Source organism: Otolemur garnettii, unplaced genomic scaffold, assembly GCF_000181295.1.
Source record: "Otolemur garnettii isolate 467f Iridium unplaced genomic scaffold, OtoGar3 scaffold00182, whole genome shotgun sequence".
Classification (NCBI taxonomy): Eukaryota; Metazoa; Chordata; class Mammalia; order Primates; family Galagidae; genus Otolemur; species Otolemur garnettii.
The window spans coordinates 659,915-669,392 of record NW_003852577.1 but is presented as its reverse complement, the minus strand read 5'-3'; the positions used below and the strand labels follow the sequence as shown (position 1 = coordinate 669,392).

At 38.1% G+C, this 9,478-nt stretch overlaps 1 pseudogene; it reads right to left on the bottom strand.

Moving 5' to 3' along the window:
- Nucleotides 1-4,705: 4,705 nt before the first annotated feature.
- LOC111721768 lies at nucleotides 4,706-4,821 on the bottom strand (annotated as a pseudogene).
- Between the last annotated feature and the right edge of the window lie 4,657 nt (nucleotides 4,822-9,478).

Genomic DNA, 9,478 nt, shown 5'->3' with positions numbered 1-9,478 from the left:
GCCATCTGTATTTACAGCACTCCCCATCACTAGATCTGCCCACTGTCAGATCAGCAGGAGGTGAGCAGTGGGTGAGTGAGAACAGCACCATCTGTATTCACAGCACTTCCCATTCTGGCATCACTGCCTGAGCTCTGCCTGCTATCAGATCAGCAGGAGGAGAGCAGCGGGTGAGCAAGCAAACCTCCATCTATACTCATAGCACTCCCCATCACTGGCATCACAGCCTGAGCACCACCTGCTGTCAGATCAGCAGGAGGTGAGCAGCGGGTGAGTGAGAGCAGCTCCATCTATACTCACAGCGCTCTCCAATGCTCACATCACCGCCTGAGCTCTGCCTGCTGTCAGATCCACTATAGCATTAGATTCTCATAGGAGCGTGAGCCCCGCTGTAAACTGCACATGTGAGGGATCCGGATGCACACTCCTCATGAGAGTCTAATGCCTGGCGATCTGAGGTGGAGCTGAGACTGTGATGTGAGCACTGGGGGATGGCTGCAAACACAGATTATTATCAGCAGAGAGGTCTGACTGCACAGGGACCAAAATAAGTCAATTGCTTGCTGTTTCATATCAAAACCATCATCCCCTTCCCAACTCAGTATGTGGGAATATTGTCTTCCATGAAAACAGTCCCTGGTGCCAAAAAAGTTGGACTGCTGCTCTTAGCCACTTTCATCTCCAGAGTGTGATAAGGATATGCACAGAGACTTACTGTGAACACTCCCTCTCAGCCTTCACAGCATCGGAGCCGTACTAGGATGAGAAAATCAATTTTGGTACAAAGGAGCCTGCCCTTTGTACAGCAAGGGTATTTTTCATGTACAAACAGGCATGGGTACATACAGGCATGTTGTGTGTGATTTTGTCAGTATATTATGTAAATACAAAATTACTAACTCTTTGAAGGTCATTTGGTAATTTGTTTTGTAAAGCTTATTTTCTTTAGCCTTAGCTACATAATTAGGGAGATGGACAAATAAATTATAGTATACCACACAAAGATATACACTGAAGCCTTTAAAAGGAATCATATGAGTCCTCAAATAACATCATTTTGTTCAAAGTCATTTTCTTATGAGGTTGATAAATAAAAAAATCATTTACCATCTGAACCACCATCCTTATTCAGTCTGCACTTCCTCCCCAGGTCCGTGTGCATTTCTGCCAGTATTTGGGTTTCCCCCTACATCCCCAAGCTGTGTTGACTAGGTTGTGTCTCAGCTGCACACCTGTCTAAGTGGTCTCAACAGAGTGCAAAGGAAAATGTGAAACACAAATCTGAATTCTAAGCTCTGCCCAAATCAGTGACTGTCAAACTGGGAAGACAGAGGAGACCCTTGGGGTCTGACAAATAAGGTCGCAGATGAAAGACAAAGTTGCTGGAGGCCAGATCTATGACTTTGCTGCTTTTTTCTTTCCTCTTTCCTCCTCTCTCCTTTTTCTTTTTTTAACTAAGTACATTAGCAGCCATGCATCAGTGTGGGATGCAGGAAGGTGAGTGTGGAGCTCAAGCGTGAGTGGAGTCTACACAGTCAGCAGAGAAGCTGGAGAACAGGGGGTGTCTCTAGAAACAAAGAAACCCCTGAGAGGACGAGCCCATCCATGTGAGAAGACAGGTCCAACTGAGACCGCGAGAGGGGGCACAGTCTCAGCTAGTACATCTGTAGGGGAAAGTCTGCAGTCTGGATTCACCAAGTTAACTGTCTAACCGAATGAAAACAAATCATCTGCAGAGGAATTCACAGAATCCAGAGTCACTACTAAGTATTAAATAAAATGTCCAGTCTCTAAACAAAAAGTGCTAAACATGCCTATAACATAAAAGCCCACAGATTTTGATTCCACGTGGACCTAGATGCTAGGTTTTAGCAAAGACTATAAATAGCAACTGTAAATTAGATTTAAAGTTTAAAAGAAAAATATACTATTTGGCGGTGCCTGTGGCTCAAAAGAGTAGGGTGCTGGCCCCATATGCGGGAGGTGGTGGGTTCAGACCCAGCCCTGGCCAAAAACTGCCAAAAAAAAAGAAAAAAAAAGAAAGAAAGAAAAATATACTATCAATGAATAATAAGATATCACCATATGAAATGAAAACTCTAAAACATAAAATTTCTAGAAGTGTGAAGTACAAAAAGTAAAATTAAAATATACTATGTAGGCTCAAAAACAGATTGAAATTACAATTAAAAACCCAAAAACAAGCAGAAAAATATATTGACAAAAAATAAACAGAATTTCAGAGAGCTGCAGACAATATCAAGCAGTTTGACACATGTATACTTTACATCTCAGGAGAAAAGGAAAAAGATAAAGAGGCAGAAGAAATATCAGAGGAAATAATGTTAGGAAAATTCCCAAGTTTGGTAAAAACATGAATCCACAGACCCAAGAAGCTGAACTATTGCTAAATAAGATGAACTCAAGAAAAACCACTTGTAAATACATCAGAGTCAAAATGGTAAAAGCAGTGAAGGAAAAAACATGTTACATAAAGGGGGATAATAAAAATATTACCTGACTTAACCAGTGCAAGCCAGAAGACTTTGGAGTGCTGAAGGGGAAAAAAATAAGTCAACTAAAATCTTATATTTGTGAAAATAACCTTCAAAAAAAGGTGAAACAAGCACATTTTCAGATGAGTAAGGAAGGCACCAATGACACAAAAACCAAATATCCAAAATGCCGTTCCTAGATACAAGTACTATAACATTCCTGAAGATTCTACAAACAACTAAATGGATAATCAGAAATTATTATAATTAATCCCATGCAAATAATTTCCTTTCTTAATTTTTTTTTTTTTTTGAGACAGAGTCTTATTCTGTAGCCCAGGCTAAGTGCATGTCTTCAGCCTTGCTCATAGCAACTCCAAACTCCTGGGTTCAAACCGTCCTTCTGCCTCTGCCTCCCAAGTAGCTGGGACTGCAGGCACCCACCACAATACCCAGCTAGTTTTCCTATTTTTAGTAGAGACAGGGTCTCGCTCTTGTTCAGGCTGGTCTCGATTCCTGAGCTCAAGTGATTCTCCCACCTCTGCCTACCAGGATTATAAGTGTGAGCCGCCACACCCAGCCCAGACCAATAATTTCAAAACAGAGAATTTGTTGCAAGTAAACCTTCACCGCAGTGAATGCAGGGGGAAAAAAAGAAAGAAAAAGTGAAATATATATGAAAAACTGAAGAATGACAGAGTACAAAAACATGGGTGAATAAAAATTACTGTAGATATTTCAATTTCTTTAAAAGACATAAAGTTGTTTAAAGCAAAAATAGCAATGTGTAAATGAGGTAAAACATAAAAATGTCATCTATATAACTCAATAAGCCCAAAGGTTGGAAGAATGATGGCAAGTGGAAATATACTGTTGTAAGTCTTTTATGTGAGGTAAGTTAGTATTAACTCTAAGTAGACAAGACAATGTTAGATATGGTAATACATAGAGAAGTAATAAACATAAAGCAAAGGGTTTTGACTATAAAGCCAAGAAAAATAATGATGAATGAATACTCCAAAATATCTAATTTAAAAATAAAAAAGAAGAAATTAGAAATAGGGAAATAAAAGCATAGATGAGACAAAAAACAAACAGCAAAATGGCAGCCCTGACATGACTACAACACCACTGCAGATTCCACAAGTTCTCGATGACTAATAAACTATTATAAGGAATTTCCTGTCAATAATTTCAACAATTTTGGTAAAAATGACTAAATCTCTTGAAAGATATACAAACTGCCAAAGTTCACTGAAAAAGAAATATATGATCTATTTATGGAAAATTATTAGAGGAATTAATCTATATCTCTTAGAGAAAATCTATAGTTAATAATTTATAATTTTAACCAGGATGGAGTTGAAACACATTCTTAGTAAAGTATCACAAGAATGGAAAAGCAGGAATCCAATGTACTCAATACTGATCTGCAGCCAGTAAACCATCTAATACACACCCACATAAGAGAAAAACTCAATCAATTCAATCTGGGGGAGGGGGCAGGAAGAAGAGGGGAGAGGAGAGTAGGAGAGAGGATTCATGTGCTCCCACTCAATGGGCACAGTGTAAGGGTCTATGGCAGTCCTCCTGGTTGGAGAACTGTATGGGTCAGGTAGTCCTCCTGGGTGCAGGACTGTATGGGTCAGGCAGTCCTCCTGGGTGCAGGACACAACTACAAGAAGGATGCTACCTAACAAATGCAAATATTATAGCCTAGTTGTTTGTACCCTCACATTAACCTGAAATTTAAAAAAAATTATAATTATGTATACAGAAGAACCACTGTAAGTTGGTCACCCAAGAAACTTTAACAAACTGGTCAACATACAGAGGTGGTCAGCATAAGAAACTTTGCCTACGGTGCATGTGGTCCAATCTATGAAAATTAGGTCAACTTAAGTAGGTAGTCAATGTGGAGAGGTAGTCAACTATTAAGGTTCTACTCTATTTATAATATTATTATAATAAGATCTACAGTTAGAAACTTTCTTATAAAGTAAATGCCAAGATGGATACACTTGTATATTCCACCAGACAGTTAAAAAAGATATAATACCACTTCCATGAAAATTCCTCCAGAAAATCAAACAGGACAGTACCCTTTCCAATACATTCTGTGAGACAAGCATTATCTAGCTACCAAAACTTGCCAAAGATACTATAAGAAAACTATAAAACCATGTCCCTCATAAACATAGGCCCCCAAATTATAATAACACTTTAGCAAATGGAAGTGGGTGTCAATGCCTGAAGCGGATGCGTGTTGTCAGGCCTCTCTGCATTGTCCAGAAGATTGCTAACCCCCTCTCCTTTCATACAACCGAGCTTTAGCAAACTGAATCCAACAACTTAGTATAAAAAGTATACACATCGTGACTAATTGAGGTTTATTCAGGAATGCAAAGTTAATTTGATATTCAAAAACCATTCAATGAAACATACCATACAAAACAGTGTAAAGAAGAAAAACAGTATCATCATATCAACAAATACGGAAGAAGCATTTGATAAAATTTACCATGTATTTCTGAGGAAAAACATGCAGAAAACTAGCAATCGAAAGGAATTCCCTCAGGCTGAAAAAAGCCTGTATGAAAACTTACACCCAGGCTGTAGTAAGAGTAAAGATTAAGTTCTTTCACTTAAGACAGGGGGTGACAAGAAAGTCTACTACCGTCACTTCTATTCAGTGTTGTCCTAGGTGCAGATTTTAGCCAGTGTGATGAGTCAAGAAAAACAAACTAAAGGCATCCAGATTGGAAAGGAAGAAGTATCTTATTGTTTCTGCTTTTTTGAAAGAGGACCTCACTCTGCCATTTAGGCTTGATCATCAACACAGAAAATCCATAAGAATCTACCAAAAAAATCACTAGGATTAATAAGTAAGTATAGCATATTTGCAGGATAGAGGTTAATACACAAAGTCAATTGTATTTCTATATACCAGCAACAAACAGTTATAAATCAAAATTATAAAACAAGTGTCATTTACAATACACCAAAAAGTAAGAAATAATTAAGGATATATTTGACAAAAGGTGTACAACACCTGTACACTAAAAATGGCAAAATATTGCTAAATGAAAACCAAGAAGGCCTAAATAAGTGGAGAGACAAACTGTGTTCATTGATCAAAGCATCAAATGTTGCTCAGGATGTCAGTTTTTTCTAAATGAATATATGAATTCAACACAATCTCATTCTAAATGCCAGCAGAGTTTTTGTATAAATTGACACATAGATAATAAAATTCATGTCGAAATGCAAAGGACCTAGAATACCCATATGCTGTGGTAATCAAGACAGTGTCAGGGTAAGCCAGGAAAATGCATCAGGGAAACAGAATAGGGCCCAGAAATGGTCCCGCATATACATGGTCGCTTGATATTTGACAAAGTTACTAAATGGGAAAAGAAAATCTTTTCAACAAATGGTGCTGGAACAATCACAAGAGACTTAGAATGGCAAGAACAAATCTGGAAAAAAAGACTAAAGCTGGGAAACACGCACTGCACACACACATTCCCATAATTCTTGACAGTACCAAGCCAATTAAAGGGGGAAAGGAGTCTTTTTAATAAATGTTGCTAGAATTGTTCCAGCCCTTTTGCAATTATTCTAGAAATGTTCCAGTCAAATCTAGTCCAGTAATTATTCTAGTCAGATATCAGAAATACTAGAAACTCCCTCATGCAAAAGGTAATAATAATAAATAGTGCTAAAAAACTGGGTATCTATATTAAAAAATAAATTTCAACCCTTATATGATTCTGTAGAAAAAAATTAATTTGAGATGTATTATAGCCTTAAATGTAAACAGTCTATAACCCTACAACTTCTAGAAAGATAGGTAAATTATCTTTACAGAAAAACACCATATACACAAACATGTTAATAAATTGGACCTTGACAAATTAAATTTTTCTTCTATTTAAGAGCTACTATTTATTTATTTATTTTATTGAGACAGAGTATCACTACGTGGCACTCCACCAAGGGCCATAGCATCACAGCTCCCAGCAACTTCAAACTCTTGGGCTTAAGCGATTCTCTTGCCTCAGCCTCCCAAGTAGCTGGGACTACAGGTGCCCACCACAATGCCTGGCTATTTTTTTGTTACAGTTGTTATTGTTGTTTAGCTGGCCCCAGGCTGGGTTCAAACCTGCCAACCCTTGTATATGTGGCTGGCACCATAACCACTGTGCTACGAGTGCCGAGCCAAGAGCTACTATTGAGAAAATGAATAAGCAAGTAACAGACTGGAGAAAATGTTTACAATACATACCAGAATGAAGACATATCTTTTGTAATTTCATATATACAACCTAATAATTTCAAGATTCTGGCTAACACGTATAATCCTAATCCTCAGGGAGGCCAAGGTGGGAGGATAGCTTGAGGTCAGGAGTTGGAGACCAGCCTAAGCAAAAGTGAGACCCTGTCTCTACTAAAAATAGAAAAATTAGTTGTGCTTGGTGGTTCACACCTGTAGTCCCAGCTACTTGGGAGGCTGGGGCAGGAGGATCAATTGAGTCCAGAAGTTTGAGGTTGCAGTGAGCTATGTTCATGCTACTGCAACTTTAGCCTAGGCAAGAACACAAGATTTTGTCAAAAAAAAAAAAAAAAAAAGCGGGGGGGAGGAAGGAAGGGAGGGAGGAAGGGTAAAATAACACTTTTTTTAAATGAGAAAAAAAACCTTAGACAGTTCACAAAAAAAAGCATATGAACATCCAACAGCTACAAGAAAAGTAGCTGAACTTTCTAGTCATCTACAAAATGCAAATAAGAACCACAATGTGATATAATTCCACACCCAGTACAATGATTAAAAAAAAAAACTGATAGTAACAAAGTAGGGAGAATATGGAGCAGTCAAAACTCTAGATGTTGCTGGTGAGAATGTGAAAAATGGTGCAAGCAATTTGGAGAAATGATTGGCAGTTTCCATAAAATTAAATGTACATGTCCCCTATGACTCAGCAAATACACTCCTAGGGACTTAGCAGGAGAAGTGCAAGCACATGTTAACAAAGACGTGCAACAGAATATTCATAACATTCTTAGTCACAATCGTCCCAAACTGGGAAAACATACACGTCAGTCCCCTGGGAGAGTGGATAAACAAACTGTGATATACTCCAAGAATGAAATATTTCTCAAAACAATGTTTAACTGGTGATAAATACAAAAATATGTTTGAGTAATACAGTTATTGATCTGATTGCAACAAATGAAACAAAAAAAGATTTGTAGATTTCAAAATGTTGGTTTCTATGACCTTTGTCCTGTTATTATGCTCATGAATACACATATGGTACAACACACAGCAAAGGGGAGTCTGTCTACAACCAGAGTTTGGAAGAGCACCTGACCCCAGATAGGGGCCCAGCTCAAGTGCCTTGACCCCAGCCTGGTAAGAGGCTGAGCAGAGAATTTGGCCATGCCCTGCTGGGCGTCTGTCCTACAGAAACTATAAGATAAGCACTGGCTATTGTTTCAGGCCACTAAGTTCGGGGCTATTGATTATGCAGAAATAGAAAAATAACACATTGTATAATTCCATTCATTTGAATTACTAGAACAGACAAAACTCTTATGATGGTAGAAGTCAAAAGTAGTTGCTTCGTAAAGGAGAGAATGAACTAAAAGAAGCACAGGTCACAGAAAGGTTCTGTGTGTTGTTTACCTGATAATTAGCTGATTATAGAATTGTTGGAACTCACTAAATGTCATGTCTCCGTTAAAGAAAACCCACACACAGAGGGAGACATCCCTGCATGCCAACTAGAAGGGCTAAAACAGACTGGCAGGAAGTGGCAGCGTGGATGAGCGTAAGATGGTGCAAATGGTTTGGAAAAATGTTTGGAAATTTCTTACAAAGCTCAATATACATTCCCCTCGTAACTCACCAATTCCACTTCTGGAATTTATCTAAGAAAAGTGAAAAGTTAGGTGCACAAAGAGATTTGTACAATAATATTCATAGCAGCCTTTTTCATAATGGCCTCAGAACATAAATAACCTGGTATCTGTTAATAGAAGAATGGAAAATCAAATTGCAGAATGTCCACACATCTCATGAAATACAACTCAGAGTGGAAAGGAATATACTCAAGGCAACAGGGATGAATCTTAAAAATATTATTTTGAGCAAAATAATTGTTGCACAAAGATGCATACTGTTAATTTAATTTATATGAAATGAATGAAAGGTAAAAAATTTACTACATGGTAATAGAAATAAAAAAATTATTGCTTCTGGATTTGGGGAGTGTGTAATTAGTTGGAAAGGGGCAAGATGGAACTTTCTAAAGTGATGGGATTATTTTATATTTTGATTTTGGTGGTTAAAAAAAGTTATTCAGTGGTACTTGTTAAATCACAGTAAGAAAAAATTTATGCAGAACCATTGAGATAGGTATTTACAGGAGGAAATAATTGTCAAAACTCATTAGACTGAACACTTAAGTCCTGTGTGTTATGGTGTCCATAAACCATCTCATTAAGAGAAAGTAGGAGCAGCCAGTCTTTGCACTGGTTGTTGAGTGCCCACCTTGTGCCCAAACATTGCTAACCCCTCAGAAAGGAAGACAGTTCAGATTTGATATTCTCTGCCTTCTTCTTTTATTTATTTATTTATTTATTTATTTATTTATCTGCAGTTTTGGCCAGGGCTGAATTTGAACGCGCTACCTCCGGTATATGGGGCTGGCGCCCTACAAATTGACCCACAGGCGCTGCCCCAATATTCTCTGCCTTCTTATCTGAACAGCTGTGGGTGAAACCAGTTGTATCCCTTTCCTAAGGATGAAAGGTATCATTTCTACAGATCTCTGCTACATTGATGGTGAAAAGCTGTATGTGATAAACACACTGTGAACCTGAAATGTTTGCATTTCCACACACTCATGCTCCTGCGTGTCTGCATCTCATGGCCCTGTGTGTCTGCATCTCATGCTCCTGTGTGTCTGCATCTCATG